Raw genomic sequence first — 16,297 nt, 5'->3', positions numbered from 1 at the left:
GGTACTTATAAGACAGTATCTGTTGAGCAATGCCGAGGTTGTGTGTTCAAGCCTCACCTGGAGCAGCTTTGTATACTGTTTTTTTCCTTTTCTTATGTCATTAGTCATTGATTATAAACTGCTACCTTAATATTTAATATGATATTACAAAGGATGGAAGAAAGAAAGAAAAAACACAAACATGATTGTGCATTTAAGTTGTCAGCACACATCTGCTTTGGTACAAATGCACTGCATATCTTCCTTCAGTCAGCCAACAAAACAGCAATGGAAAAGATTAACATACTGTTGGTAAAGCAGTTGCATCAAATTGATTTTCTGCAATAGAGCATGATAATCCATACTGACAGCTCTGGATAGTACCAGCACATTTCTTGCTGGACTTGGTAATGCAAAGAACACAGTAAACAGCTTCACTTTTCCCTCAAAAATAAATAATTGACTATTAAAAACCTAACAGTCTTAAATAAGAACATCAGTAAGCACCACTGGCATAATGGATAAGTTACTGCCCTCCTGAGCCAGGGGGTCCAAGTCCCATATGGGGTGGAAGTAATTACAGCAAGTGTCTCATCACTAGAGTTGATATTTTATCCTTGCTTCAACTGTAAAACAGTCTTGCAGTGTTTAGCTTGTAAAAAATGACCACAGAAGCTAAAATATGATATTAATTATGATAACATTGTTGTTGTTGTTTTTTAAACCTTTTTTATCATCGTGGACAGCTTATTCAAGTGCCATCTGGCATGCATGTTCCTTTGTTGCTCATCATTCATCACCAAAAATGATTTTCTTTTTCAATTCTTATGACTGTACTGATTATATTGAATAAAATCCACATCTAGCATAACCAACTGATGCTGCAAAGTGCTCCAGTGGCGCTTTGGTCAGCGCGCGGTACTTATAAGACAGTATCTGTTAAGCAATGCCAAGGTTGAGAGTTCAAGCCTCACTTGGAGCATCTTTGTACAATGTTTTTTTTCCTTTTCTTATGTCATTAGTCATTGATTATAAACTGCTACCTTAATATTTAATATGATATTACAAAGGATGGAAGAAAGAAAGAAAGCACACAAACATGATTGTGCATTTAAGTTGTCAGCACACATCTGCTTTGGTTCAAATGCACTGCATATCTTCCTTCAGTTAGCCAACAAAACAGCAATGGAAAAGATTAACATACTGTTGGTAAAGCAGTTGCATCAAATTGATTTTCTGCAATATAGCATTATAATCCATACTGAGAGCTCTGGATAGTACCAGCACATTTCTTGCTAGACTTGGTAATGCAAAGAACACAGTAAACAGCTTCACTTTTAAAAAATAAATAAATAATTGACTATTAAAAACCTAACAGTCTTAAATAAGGACATCAGTAAGCACCACTGGCATAATGGATAAGGCACTGTTCTACTAAGCCTGTGGTTGTGGGTTTAAGTACCGTCTGAGTTGGAAGTCATTACAGCAAGTGTCTCATCACTAGAGTTGATATTTTATCCTTGCTTCAACTCTAAAACAGTCTTGCAGTGTTTAGCTTTTAAAAAATGACAACAGAAGCTAAAATATGACATAAATTATGATAACATTGTTGTTGTTGTTTTTTAAACCTTTTCTATCACCGTGGACAGCTTATTCAAGTGCCATCTGGCATGCATGTTCCTTTGTTGCTCATCATTCATCACCAAAAATTATTTTCTTTTTCAATTCTTATGACTGTACTGATTGTATTGAATAAAATCCACATCTAGCATAACCAATTAATGCTGCAAAGTGCTCCAGTGGCGCAATTGGTCAGCGCGCGGTACTTATAAGACAGTATCTGTTGAGCAATGCTGAGGTTGTGAGTTCAAGCCTCACCCGGAGCAGCCTCGTATACTGTTTTTTTTTCCTTTTCTTATGTCATTAGTCATTGATTATAAACTGCTACCTTAATATTTAATATGATATTACAAAGGATGGAAGAAAGAAAGAAAGAAAGAAAGAAAGAAAGAAAGAAAGAAAGAAAGAAAGAAAGAAAGAAAGAAAGAAAGAAAGAAAGAAACACAAACATGATTGTGCATTTAAGTTGTCAGCACACATCTGCTTTGGTTCAAATGCACTGCATATCTTCCTTCAGTCAGCCAACAAAACAGCAATGGAAAAGATTAACATACTGTTGGTAAAGCAGTTGCATCAAATTTATTTTCTGCAATATAGCATTATAATAAATACTGACAGCTCTGGATAGTACCAGCACATTTCTTGCTGGACTTGGTAATGCAAAGAACACAGTAAACAGCTTCACTTTTTTTCAAAAATAAATAATTGACTATTAAAAACCTATCAGTCTTAAATAAGGACATCAGTAAGCACCATGTGCATAATGGATAAGGCACTGTTCTCCTAAGCCAGTGGTTGTGGCTTTAAGTCCCGTCTGAGTTGGAAGTCATTACAGCAAGTGTCTCATCACTAGAGTTGATATTTTATCCTTGCTTCAACTGTAAAACAGTCTTGCAGTGTTTAGCTTGTAAAAAATGACCACAGAAGCTAAAATATGACATTAATTATGATAACATTGTTGTTGTTGTTGTTTTTTAAACCTTTTCTATCACCGTGGACAGCTTATTCAAGTGCCATCTGGCATGCATGTTCCTTTGTTGCTCATCATTCATCACCAAAAATTATTTTCTTTTTCAATTCTTATGATTGTACTGATTGTATTGAATAAAATCCACATCTAGCATAACCAATTAATGCTGCAAATTGCTCCAGTGGCGCAATTGGTCAGCGCGCAGTACTTATAAGACAGTTTCTGTTGAGCAATGCCGAGTTTGTGAGTTTAAACCTCACCCGGAGCATCTTTGTATACTGTTTTTTTTCCTTTTCTTATGTCATTAGTCATTGATTATAAACTGCTACCTTAATATTTAATATGATATTACAAAGGATAGAAGAAAGAAAGAAAGCACACAAACATGATTGTGCATTTAAGTTGTCAGCACACATCTGCTTTGGTTCAAATGCACTGCATATCTTCCTTCAGTCAGCCAACAAAACAGCAATGGAAAAGATTAACATACTGTTGGTAAAGCAGTTGCATCAAATTGATTTTCTGCAATATAGCATGATAATCCATACTGAGAGCTCTGGATAGTACCAGCACATTTCTTGATAGACTTGGTAATGCAAAGAACACAGTAAGCAGCTTCACTTTTTTTTCAAAAAATAAATAATTGACTATTAAAAACCTAACATTCTTAAATAAGGACATCAGTAAGCACCACTGGCATAATGGATAAGGCACTGTTCTCCTAAGCCAGTGGTTGTGGGTTTAAGTCCCGTCTGAGTTGGAAGTCATTACAGCAAGTGTCTCATCACTAGAGTTGATATTTTATCCTTGCTTCAACTGTAAAACAGTCTTGCAGTGTTTAGCTTGTAAAAAAATGACCACAGAAGCTAAAATATGACATTAATTATGATAACATTGTTGTTGTTGTTTTTTAAACCTTTTCTATCACCGTGGACAGCTTATTCAAGTGCCATCTGGCATGCATGTTCCTTTGTTGCTCATCATTCATCACCAAAAATGATTTTCTTTTTCAATTCTTATGACTGTACTGATTGTATTGAATAAAATCCACATCTAGCATAACCAATAAATGCTGCAAAGTGCTCCAGTGGCGCAATTGGTAAGTGCGTGGTACTTATAAGACAGTATCTGTTGAGCAACGCCGAGGTTGTGTGTTCAAGCCTCACCTGGCGCAGCTTTGTATACTGTTTTTTTCCTTTTCTTATGTCATTAGTCATTGATTATAAACTGCTACCTTAATATTTAATATGATATTACAAAGGATGGAAGAAAGAAAGAAAAAACACAAACATGATTGTGCATTTAAGTTGTCAGCACACATCTGCTTTGGTTCAAATGCACTGCATATCTTCCTTCAGTCAGCCAACAAAACAGCAATGGAAAAGATTAACATACTGTTGGTAAAGCAGTTGCATCAAATTGATTTTCTGCAATAGAGCATGATAATCCATACTGACAGCTCTGGATAGTACCAGCACATTTCTTGCTGGACTTGGTAATGCAAAGAACACAGTAAACAGCTTCACTTTTCCCTCAAAAATAAATAATTGACTATTAAAAACCTAACAGTCTTAAATAAGAACATCAGTAAGCACCACTGGCATAATGGATAAGTCACTGCCCTCCTGAGCCAGGGGGTCCAAGTCCCATATGGGGTGGAAGTAACTACAGCAAGTGTCTCATCACTAGAGTTAATATTTTATCCTTGCTTTAACTGTAAAACAGTCTTGCAGTGTTTAGCTTGTAAAAAATGACCACAGAAGCTAAAATATGATATTAATTATGATAACATTGTTGTTGTTGTTTTTTAAACCTTTTTTATCATCGTGGACAGCTTATTCAAGTGCCATCTGGCATGCATGTTCCTTTGTTGCTCATCATTCATCACCAAAAATGATTTTCTTTTTCAATTCTTATGACTGTACTGATTATATTGAATAAAATCCACATCTAGCATAACCAACTGATGCTGCAAAGTGCTCCAGTGGCGCTTTGGTCAGCGCGCGGTACTTATAAGACAGTATCTGTTAAGCAATGCCAAGGTTGAGAGTTCAAGCCTCACTTGGAGCATCTTTGTATACTTTTTTTTTCCTTTTCTTATGTCATTAGTCATTGATTATAAACTGCTACCTTAATATTTAATATGATATTACAAAGGATGGAAGAAAGAAAGAAAGCACACAAACATGATTGTGCATTTAAGTTGTCAGCACACATCTGCTTTGGTTCAAATGCACTGCAAATCTTCCTTCAGTTAGCCAACAAAACAGCAATGGAAAAGATTAACATACTGTTGGTAAAGCAGTTGCATCAAATTGATTTTCTGCAATATAGCATGATAATCAATACTGAGAGCTCTGGATAGTACCAGCACATTTCTTGCTAGACTTGGTAATGCAAAGAACACAGTAAACAGCTTCACTTTTAAAAAATAAATAAATAATTGACTATTAAAAACCTAACAGTCTTAAATAAGGACATCAGTAAGCACCACTGGCATAATGGATAAGGCACTGTTCTCCTAAGCCAGTGGTTGTGGGTTTAAGTGCCGTCTGAGTTGGAAGTCATTACAGCAAGTGTCTCATCACTAGAGTTGATATTTTATCCTTGCTTCAACTCTAAAACAGTCTTGCAGTGTTTAGCTTTTAAAAAATGACAACAGAAGCTAAAATATGACATTAATTATGATAACATTGTTGTTGTTGTTTTTTAAACCTTTTCTATCACCGTGGACAGCTTATTCAAGTGCCATCTGGCATGCATGTTCCTTTGTTGCTCATCATTCATCACCAAAAATTATTTTCTTTTTCAATTCTTATGACTGTACTGATTGTATTGAATAAACTCCACATCTAGCATAACCAATTAATGCTGCAAAGTGCTCCAGTGGCGCAATTGGTCAGCGCGCGGTACTTATAAGACAGTATCTGTTGAGCAATGCCGAGGTTGTGAGTTCAAGCCTCACCCGGAGCAGCTTTGTATACTGTTTTTTTTTCCTTTTCTTATGTCATTAGTCATTGATTATAAACTGCTACCTTAATATTTAATATGATATTACAAAGGATGGAAGAAAGAAAGAAAGAAAGAAAGAAAGAAAGAAAAAACACAAACATGATTGTGCATTTAAGTTGTCAGCACACATCTGCTTTGGTTCAAATGCACTGCATATCTTCCTTGAGTCAGCCAACAAAACAGCAATGGAAAAGATTAACATACTGTTGGTAAAGCAGTTGCATCAAATTGATTTTCTGCAATATAGCATTATAATCCATACTGACAGCTCTGGATAGTACCAGCACATTTCCTGCTGGACTTGGTAATGCAAAGAACACAGTAAACAGCTTCACTTTTTTTCAAAAATAAATAATTGACTATTAAAAACCTATCAGTCTTAAATAAGGACATCAGTAAGCACCATGTGCATAATGGATAAGGCACTGTTCTCCTAAGCCAGTGGTTGTGGCTTTAAGTCCCGTCTGAGTTGGAAGTCATTACAGCAAGTGTCTCATCACTAGAGTTGATATTTTATCCTTGCTTCAACTGTAAAACAGTCTTGCAGTGTTTAGCTTGTAAAAAATGACCACAGAAGCTAAAATATGACATTAATTATGATAACATTGTTGTTGTTGTTGTTGTTTTTTAAACCTTTTCTATCACCGTGGACAGCTTATTCAAGTGCCATCTGGCATGCATGTTCCTTTGTTGCTCATCATTCATCACCAAAAATTATTTTCTTTTTCAATTCTTAAGATTGTACTGATTGTATTGAATAAAATCCACATCTAGCATAACCAATCAATGCTGCAAATTGCTCCAGTGGCGCAATTGGTCAGCGCGCAGTACTTATAAGACAGTATCTGTTGAGCAATGCCGAGGTTGTGAGTTCAAGCCTCACCCGGAGCAGCTTTGTATACTGTTTTTTTTTTCCTTTTCTTATGTCATTAGTCATTGATTATAAACTGCTACCTTAATATTTAATATGATATTACAAAGGATGGAAGAAAGAAAGAAAGCACACAAACATGATAGTGCATTTAAGTTGTCAGCACACATCTGCTTTGGTTCAAATGCACTGCATATCTTCCTTCAGTCAGCCAACAATACAGCAATGGAAAAGATTAACATACTGTTGGTAAAGCAGTTGCATCAAATTGATTTTCTGCAATATAGCATGATAATCCATACTGAGAGCTCTGGATAGTACCAGCACATTTCTTGATAGACTTGGTAATGCAAAGAACACAGTAAACAGCTTCACTTTTTTTTCAAAAAATAAATAATTGACTATTAAAAACCTAACATTCTTAAATAAGGACATCAGTAAGCACCACTCGCATAATGGATAAGGCACTGTTCTCCTAAGCCAGTGGTTGTGGGTTTAAGTCCCGTCTGAGTTGGAAGTCATTACAGCAAGTGTCTCATCACTAGAGTTGATATTTTATCCTTGCTTCAACTGTAAAACAGTCTTGCAGTGTTTAGCTTGTAAAAATTGACCACAGAAGCTAAAATATGGCATTAATTATGATAACATTGTTGTTGTTGTTTTTTAAACCTTTTCTATCACCATGGACAGCTTATTCAAGTGCCATCTGGCATGCATGTTCCTTTGTTGCTCATCATTCATCACCAAAAATGATTTTCTTTTTAATTCTTATGACTGTACTGATTGTATTGAATAAAATCCACATCTAGCATAATCAATCAATGCTGCAAAGTGCTCCAGTGGCGCAATTGGTAAGTGCGTGGTACTTATAAGACAGTATCTGTTGAGCAATGCTGAGGTTGTGTGTTCAAGCCTCACCTGGAGCAGCTTTGTATACTGTTTTTTTTCCTTTTCTTATGTCATTAGTCATTGATTATAAACTGCTACCTTAATATTTAATATGATATTACAAAGGATGGAAGAAAGAAAGAAAGAAAAAACACAAACATGATTGTGCATTTAAGTTGTCAGCACACATCTGCTTTGGTTCAAATGCACTGCATATCTTCCTTCAGTCAGCCAACAAAACAGCAATGGAAAAGATTAACATACTGTTGGTAAAGCAGTTGCATCAAATTGATTTTCTGCAATATAGCATGATAATCCATACTGACAGCTCTGGATAGTACCAGCACATTTCTTGCTGGACTTGGTAATGCAAAGAACACAGTAAACAGATTCACTTTTTTTCAAAAATAAATAATTGACTATTAAAAACCTATCAGTCTTAAATAAGGACATCAGTAAGCACCATGTGCATAATGGATAAGGCACTGTTCTCCTAAGCCAGTGGTTGTGGGTTTAAGTCCCGTCTGAGTTGGAAGTCATTACAGCAAGTGTCTCATCACTAGAGTTGATATTTTATCTTTGCTTCAACTGTAAAACAGTCTTGCAGTGTTTAGCTTGTAAAAAATGACCACAGAAGCTAAAATATGACATTAATTATGATAACATTGTTGTTGTTGTTTTTTAAACCTTTTCTATCACCGTGGACAGCTTATTCAAGTGCCATCTAGCATGCATGTTCCTTTGTTGCTCATCATTCATCACCAAAAATGATTTTCTTTTTCAATTCTTATGATTGTACTGATTGTATTGAATAAAATCCACATCTAGCATAACCAATTAATGCTGCAAATTGCTCCAGTGGCGCAATTGGTCAGCGCGCAGTACTTATAAGACAGTTTCTGTTGAGCAATGCTGAGGTTGTGAGTTCAAACCTCACCTGGAGCATCTTTGTATACTGTTTTTTTTACTTTTCTTATGTCATTAGTCATTGATTATAAACTGCTACCTTAATTTTTAATATGATATTACAAAGGATGGAAGAAAGAAAGAAAGCACACAAACATGATTGTGCATTTAAGTTGTCAGCACACATATGCTTTGGTTCAAATGCACTGCATATCTTCCTTCAGTCAGCCAACAAAACAGCAATGGAAAAGATTAACATACTGTTGGTAAAGCAGTTACATCAAATTGATTTTCTGCAATATAGCATGATAATCCATACTGAGAGCTCTGGATAGTACCAGCAAATTTCTTGCTAGACTTGGTAATGCAAAGAACACAGTAAACAGCTTCACTTTTTTTTCAAAAAATAAATAATTGACTATTAAAAACCTAACATTCTTAAATAAGGACATCAGTAAGCACCACTGGCATAATGGATAAGGCACTGTTCTCCTTAGCCAGTGGTTGTGGGTTTAAGTCCCGTCTGAGTTGGAAGTCATTACAGCAAGTGTCTCATCACTAGAGTTGATATTTTATCCTTGCTTCAACTGTAAAACAGTCTTGCAGTGTTTAGCTTGTAAAAAATGACCACAGAAGCTAAAATATGACATTAATTATGATAACATTGTTGTTGTTGTTTTTTAAACCTTTTCTATCACCGTGGACAGCTTATTCAAGTGCCATCTGACATGCATGTTCCTTTGTTGCTCATCATTCATCACCAAAAATGATTTTCTTTTTCAATTCTTATGACTGTACTGATTGTATTGAAAAAAATCCACATCTAGCATAACCAATTAATGCTGCAAAGTGCTCCAGTGGCGCAATTGGTCAGCGCGCAGTACTTATAAGACAGTATATGTTGAGCAATGCCGAGGTTGTGAGTTCAAGCCTCACCTGGAGCATCTTTGTATACTGTTTTTTTTTCCTTTTCTTGTGTCATTAGTCATTGATTATAAACTGCTACCTTAATATTTAATATGATATTACAAAGGATGGAAGAAAGAAAGAAAAACACAAACATGATTGTGCATTTAAGTTGTCAGCACACATCTGCTTTGGTTCAAATGCACTGCATATCTACCTTTAGTCAGCCAACAAAACAGCAATGGAAAAGATTAACATACTGTTGGTAAAGCAGTTGCATCAAATTGATTTTCTGCAATATAGCATGATAATCCATACTGACAGCTCTGGATAGTACCAGCACATTTCTTGCTGGACTTGGTAATGTAAAGAATACAGTAAACAGCTTCACTTTTTTTCAAAAATAAATAATTGACTATTAAATACCTATCAGTCTTAAATAAGGACATCAGTAAGCACCACTGGCATAATGGATAAGTCACTGCCCTCCTAAGCCAGGGGTTCCAAGTCCCATATGGGGTGGAAGTCATTACAGCAAGTGTCTCATCACTAGAGTTGATATTTTATCCTTGCTTCAACTGTAAAACAGTCTTGCAGTGTTTAGCTTGTAAAAAATGACCACAGAAGCTAAAATATGACATTAATTATGATAACATTGTTGTTGTTGTTGTTGTTTAAACCTTTTCTATCACCGTGGACAGCTTATTCAAGTGCCATCTGGCATGCATGTTCCTTTGTTGCTCATCATTCATCACCAAAAATGATTTTCTTTTTCAATTCTTATGACTGTACTGATTGTATTGAATAAAATCCACATCTAGCATAACCAATTAATGCTGAAAAGTGCTCCAGTGGCGCAATTGGTCAGCGCACAGTACTTTTAAGACAGTATCTGTTGAGCAATGCCGAGGTTGTGAGTTCAAGCCTCACCTCGAGCATCTTTGTATACTTTTTGTTTCCTTTTCTTATGTCATTAGTCATTGATTATAAATTGCTACCTTAATATTTAATATGATATTACAAAGGATGGAAGAAAGAAAGAAAAAACACAACCATGATTGTGCATTTAAGTTGTCAGCACACATCTGCTTTGGTTCAAATGCACTGCATATCTTCCTTCAGTCAGCCAACAAAACAGCAATGGAAAAGATTAACATACTGTTGGTAAAGCAGTTACATCAAATTGATTTTCTGCAATATAGCATGATAATCCATACTGACAGCTCTGGATAGTACCAGCACATTTCTTGCTGGACTTGGTAATGCAAAGAACACAGTAAACAGCTTCACTTTTTTTCAAAAATAAACAATTGACTATTAAAAACCTATCAGTCTTAAATAAGGACATCAGTAAGCACCACTGGCATAATGGATAAGGCACTGTTCTCCTAAGCCAGGGGTTCCAAGTCCCATATGGGGTGGAAGTCATTACAGCAAGTGTCTCATCACTAGAGTTGATATTTTATCCTTGCTTCAACTGTAAAACAGTCTTGCAGGGTTTAGCTTGTAAAAAAGTGACCACAGAAGCTAAAATATGACATTAATTATGATAACATTGTTGTTGTTGTTGTTTTTTAAACCTTTTCTATCACCGTGGACAGCTTATTCAAGTGCCATCTGGCATGCATGTTCCTTTGTTGCTCATCATTCATCACCAAAAATGATTTTCTTTTTCAATTCTTATGACTGTACTGATTGTATTGAATAAAATCCACATCTAGCATAACCAAATAATGCTGCAAAGTGCTCCAGTGGCGCAATTGGTCAGCGCGCAGTACTTATAAGACAGTATCTGTTGAGCAATGCCGAGGTTGTGAGTTCAAGCCTCACCTGGAGCATCTTTGTACACTGTTTTTTTTCCTTTTCTTATGTCATTAGTCATTGATTATAAACTGCTACCTTAATATTTAATATGATATTACAAAGGATGGAAGAAAGAAAGAAAAAACTCAAACATGATTGTGCATTTAAGTTGTCAGCACACATCTGCTTTGGTTCAAATGCACTGCATATCTTCCTTCAGTCAGCCAACAAAACAGCAATGGAAAAGATTAACATACTGTTGGTAAAGCAGTTGCATCAAATTGATTTTCTGCAATATAGCATGATAATCCATACTGACAGCTCTGGATAGTACCAGCACATTTCTTGCTGGACTTGGTAATGCAAAGAACACAGTAAACAGCTTCACTTTTTCCTCAAAAATAAATAATTGACTATTAAAAACCTAACAGTCTTAAATAAGAACATCAGTAAGCACCACTGGCATAATGGATAAGTCACTGCCCTCCTAAGCCAGGGGTTCCAAGTCCCATATGGGGTGGAAGTCATTACAGCAAGTGTCTCATCACTAGAGTTGATATTTTATCCTTGCTTCAACTGTAAAACAGTCTTGCAGGGTTTAGCTTGTAAAAAATGACCACAGAAGCTAAAATATGACATTAATTATGATAACATTGTTGTTGTTGTTGTTTTTTAAACCTTTTCTATCACCGTGGACAGCTTATTCAAGTGCCATCTGGCATGCATGTTCCTTTGTTGCTCATCATTCATCACCAAACATGATTTTCTTTTTCAATTCTTATTACTGTACTGATTGTATTGAATAAAATCCACATCTAGCATAACCAATTAATGCTGCAAAGTGCTCCAGTGGCGCAATTGGTCAGCGTGCAGTACTAATAAGACAGTGTTTGTTGAGCAATGCCGAGGTTGTGAGTTCAAGCCTCACCTGGAGCATCTTTGTATACTGTTTTTTTTTCCTTTTCTTATGTCATTAGTCATTGATTATAAACAGCTACCTTAATATTTAATATGATATTACAAAGGATGGAAGAAAGAAAGAAAAAACACAAACATGATTGTGCATTTAAGTTGTCAGCACACATCTGCTTTGGTTCAAATGCACTGCATATCTTCCTTCAGTCAGCCAACAAAACAGCAATGGAAAAGATTAACATACTGTTGGTAAAGCAGTTGCATCAAATTGATTTTCTGCAATATAGCATGATAATCCATACTGACAGCTCTGGATAGTACCAGCACATTTCTTGCTGGACTTGGTAATGCAAAGAACACGGTAAACAGCTTCACTTTTTTTCAAAAATAAATAATTGACTATTAAAAACCTATCAGTCTTAAATAAAGACATCAGTAAGCACCACTGGCATAATGGATAAGTCACTGCCCTCCTAAGCCAGGGGTTCCAAGTCCCATATGGGGTGGAAGTCATTACAGCAAGTGTCTCATCACTAGAGTTGATATTTTATCCTGGCTTCAACTGTAAAACAGTCTTGCAGGGTTTAGCTTGTAAAAAATGACCACAGAAGCTAAAATATGACATTAATTATGATAACATTGTTGTTGTTGTTTTTTAAACCTTTTCTATCACCGTGGACAGCTTATTCAAGTGCCATCTGGCATGCATGTTCCTTTGTTGCTCATCATTCATCACCAAAAATGATTTTCTTTTTCAATTCTTATTACTGTACTGATTGTATTGAATAAAATCCACATCTAGCATAACCAATTAATGCTGCAAAGTGCTCCAGTGGCGCAATTGGTCAGCGTGCAGTACTAATAAGACAGTATCTGTTGAGCAATGCCGAGGTTGTGAGTTCAAGCCTCACCTGGAGCATCTTTGTATACTGTTTTTTTTTTCCTTTTCTTATGTCATTAGTCATTGATTATAAACTGCTACCTTAATATTTAATATGATATTACAAAGGATGGAAGAAAGAAAGAAAAAACACAAACATGATTGTGCATTTAAGTTGTCAGCACACATCTGCTTTGGTTCAAATGCACTGCATATCTTCCTTCAGTCAGCCAACAAAACAGCAATGGAAAAGATTAACATACTGTTGGTAAAGCAGTTGCATCAAATTGATTTTCTGCAATATAGCATGATAATCCATACTGACTGCTCTGGATAGTACCAGCACATTTCTTGCTGGACTTGGTAATGCAAAGAACACGGTAAACAGCTTCACTTTTTTTCAAAAATAAATAATTGACTATTAAAAACCTATCAGTCTTAAACAAAGACATCAGTAAGCACCACTGGCATAATGGATAAGGCACTGTTCTCCTAAGCCAGTGGTTGTGGGTTTAAGTCCCGTCTGAGTTGGAAGTCATTACAGCAAGTGTCTCATCACTAGAGTTGATATTTTATCCTTGCTTTAACTGTAAAACAGTCTTGCAGTGTTTAGCTTGTAAAAAATGACCACAGAAGCTAAAATATGACATTAATTATGATAACATTGTTGTTGTTGTTGTTGTTGTTTTTTAAACCTTTTCTATCACCGTGGACAGCTTATTCAAGTGCCATCTGGCATGCATGTTCCTTTGTTGCTCATCATTCATCACCAAAAATGATTTTCTTTTTCAATTCTTATGACTGTACTGATTGTATTGAATAAAATCCACATCTAGCATAACCAATTAATGCTGCAAAGTGCTCCAGTGGCGCAATTGGTCAGCGCGCAGTACTTATAAGACAGTATCTGTTGAGCAATGCCGAGGTTGTGAGTTCAAGCCTCACCTGGAGCATCTTTGTACACTGTTTTTTTTCCTTTTCTTATGTCATTAGTCATTGATTATAAACTGCTACCTTAATATTTAATATGATATTACAAAGGATGGAAGAAAGAAAGAAAAAACTCAAACATGATTGTGCATTTAAGTTGTCAGCACACATCTGCTTTGGTTCAAATGCACTGCATATCTTCCTTCAGTCAGCCAACAAAACAGCAATGGAAAAGATTAACATACTGTTGGTAAAGCAGTTGCATCAAATTGATTTTCTGCAATATAGCATGATAATCCATACTGACAGCTCTGGATAGTACCAGCACATTTCTTGCTGGACTTGGTAATGCAAAGAACACAGTAAACAGCTTCACTTTTTCCTCAAAAATAAATAATTGACTATTAAAAACCTAACAGTCTTAAATAAGAACATCAGTAAGCACCACTGGCATAATGGATAAGTCACTGCCCTCCTAAGCCAGGGGTTCCAAGTCCCATATGGGGTGGAAGTCATTACAGCAAGTGTCTCATCACTAGAGTTGATATTTTATCCTTGCTTCAACTGTAAAACAGTCTTGCAGTGTTTAGCTTGTAAAAAATGACCACAGAAGCTAAAATATGACATTAATTATGATAACATCGTTGTTGTTGTTGTTTTTTAAACCTTTTCTATCACCGTGGACAGCTTATTCAAGTGCCATCTGGCATGCATGTTCCTTTGTTGCTCATCATTCATCACCAAAAATGATTTTCTTTTTCAATTCTTATGACTGTACTGATTGTATTGAAAAAAATCCACATCTAGCATAACCAATTAATGCTGCAAAGTGCTCCAGTGGCGCAATTGGTCAGCGCGCTATACTTATAAGACAGTATATGTTGAGCAATGCCGAAGTTGTGAGTTCAAGCCTCACCTGGAGCATCTTTGTATACTGTTTTTTTTCCTTTTCTTATGTCATTAGTCATTGATTATAAACTGCTACCTTAATATTTAATATGATATTACAAAGGATGGAAGAAAGAAAGAAAAACACAAACATGATTGTGCATTTAAGTTGTCAGCACACATCTGCTTTGGTTCAAATGCACTGCATATCTACCTTTAGTCAGCCAACAAAACAGCAATGGAAAAGATTAACATACTGTTGGTAAAGCAGTTGCATCAAATTGATTTTCTGCAATATAGCATGATAATCCATACTGACAGCTCTGGATAGTACCAGCACATTTCTTGCTGGACTTGGTAATGTAAAGAATACAGTAAACAGCTTCACTTTTTTTCAAAAATAAATAATTGACTATTAAATACCTATCAGTCTTAAATAAGGACATCAGTAAGCACCACTGGCATAATGGATAAGTCACTGCCCTCCTAAGCCAGGGGTTCCAAGTCCCATATGGGGTGGAAGTCATTACAGCAAGTGTCTCATCACTAGAGTTGATATTTTATCCTTGCTTCAACTGTAAAACAGTCTTGCAGTGTTTAGCTTGTAAAAAATGACCACAGAAGCTAAAATATGACATTAATTATGATAACATTGTTGTTGTTGTTGTTGTTGTTGTTTAAACCTTTTCTATCACCGTGGACAGCTTATTCAAGTGCCATCTGGCATGCATGTTCCTTTGTTGCTCATCATTCATCACCAAAAATGATTTTCTTTTTCAATTCTTATGACTGTACTGATTGTATTGAATAAAATCCACATCTAGCATAACCAATTAATGCTGAAAAGTGCTCCAGTGGCGCAATTGGTCAGCGCACAGTACTTTTAAGACAGTATCTGTTGAGCAATGCCGAGGTCGTGAGTTCAAGCCTCACCTGGAGCATCTTTGTATACTTTTTGTTTCCTTTTCTTATGTCATTAGTCATTGATTATAAATTGCTACCTTAATATTTAATATGATATTACAAAGGATAGAAGAAAGAAAGAAAAAACACAACCATGATTGTGCATTTAAGTTGTCAGCACACATCTGCTTTGGTTCAAATGCACTGCATATCTTCCTTCAGTCAGCCAACAAAACAGCAATGGAAAAGATTAACATACTGTTGGTAAAGCAGTTACATCAAATTGATTTTCTGCAATATAGCATGATAATCCATACTGACAGCTCTGGATAGTACCAGCACATTTCTTGCTGGACTTGGTAATGCAAAGAACACAGTAAACAGCTTCACTTTTTTTCAAAAATAAACAATTGACTATTAAAAACCTATCAGTCTTAAATAAGGACATCAGTAAGCACCACTGGCATAATGGATAAGGCACTGTTCTCCTAAGCAAGGGGTTCCAAGTCCCATATGGGGTCGAAGTCATTACAGCAAGTGTCTCATCACTAGAGTTGATATTTTATCCTTGCTTCAACTGTAAAACAGTCTTGCAGGGTTTAGCTTGTAAAAAATGACCACACAAGCTAAAATATGACATTAATTATGATAACATTGTTGTTGTTGTTTTTTAAACCTTTTCTATCACCGTGGACAGCTTATTCAAGTGCCATCTGGCATGCATGTTCCTTTGTTGCTCATCATTCATCACCAAAAATGATTTTCTTTTTCAATTCTTATGACTGTACTGATTGTATTGAATAAAATCCACATCTAGCATAACCAA

General features: G+C 35.7%; 7 non-coding genes across 7 annotated transcripts; all 7 read left to right on the top strand.

The window, feature by feature from the left end:
- Nucleotides 1-5,449: 5,449 nt before the first annotated feature.
- On the top strand, nucleotides 5,450-5,542 carry TRNAI-UAU (transfer RNA isoleucine (anticodon UAU)). Its single transcript is given in 2 exon segments — nucleotides 5,450-5,487; nucleotides 5,507-5,542. It is a non-coding gene; the product is annotated as a tRNA-Ile (tRNA).
- A 2,650-nt stretch (nucleotides 5,543-8,192) lies between these two features.
- Nucleotides 8,193-8,285, top strand: TRNAI-UAU (transfer RNA isoleucine (anticodon UAU)). Its single transcript is given in 2 exon segments — nucleotides 8,193-8,230; nucleotides 8,250-8,285. It is a non-coding gene; the product is annotated as a tRNA-Ile (tRNA).
- Nucleotides 8,286-9,097: 812 nt separating this feature from the next.
- TRNAI-UAU (transfer RNA isoleucine (anticodon UAU)) lies at nucleotides 9,098-9,190 on the top strand. The gene is given in 2 exon segments: nucleotides 9,098-9,135; nucleotides 9,155-9,190. It is a non-coding gene; the product is annotated as a tRNA-Ile (tRNA).
- Nucleotides 9,191-10,897: 1,707 nt separating this feature from the next.
- On the top strand, nucleotides 10,898-10,990 carry TRNAI-UAU (transfer RNA isoleucine (anticodon UAU)). Its single transcript is given in 2 exon segments — nucleotides 10,898-10,935; nucleotides 10,955-10,990. It is a non-coding gene; the product is annotated as a tRNA-Ile (tRNA).
- An 808-nt stretch (nucleotides 10,991-11,798) lies between these two features.
- TRNAI-AAU (transfer RNA isoleucine (anticodon AAU)) lies at nucleotides 11,799-11,891 on the top strand. Its single transcript is given in 2 exon segments — nucleotides 11,799-11,836; nucleotides 11,856-11,891. It is a non-coding gene; the product is annotated as a tRNA-Ile (tRNA).
- An 805-nt stretch (nucleotides 11,892-12,696) lies between these two features.
- On the top strand, nucleotides 12,697-12,789 carry TRNAI-AAU (transfer RNA isoleucine (anticodon AAU)). The gene is given in 2 exon segments: nucleotides 12,697-12,734; nucleotides 12,754-12,789. It is a non-coding gene; the product is annotated as a tRNA-Ile (tRNA).
- Nucleotides 12,790-13,610: 821 nt separating this feature from the next.
- On the top strand, nucleotides 13,611-13,703 carry TRNAI-UAU (transfer RNA isoleucine (anticodon UAU)). The gene is given in 2 exon segments: nucleotides 13,611-13,648; nucleotides 13,668-13,703. It is a non-coding gene; the product is annotated as a tRNA-Ile (tRNA).
- The last annotated feature ends 2,594 nt before the right edge of the window (nucleotides 13,704-16,297 follow it).

Source organism: Pseudophryne corroboree, unplaced genomic scaffold, assembly GCF_028390025.1.
Source record: "Pseudophryne corroboree isolate aPseCor3 unplaced genomic scaffold, aPseCor3.hap2 scaffold_2852, whole genome shotgun sequence".
NCBI classification, from domain to species: domain Eukaryota; kingdom Metazoa; phylum Chordata; class Amphibia; order Anura; family Myobatrachidae; genus Pseudophryne; species Pseudophryne corroboree.
This window is presented reverse-complemented; position numbering and strand designations above follow the sequence as displayed.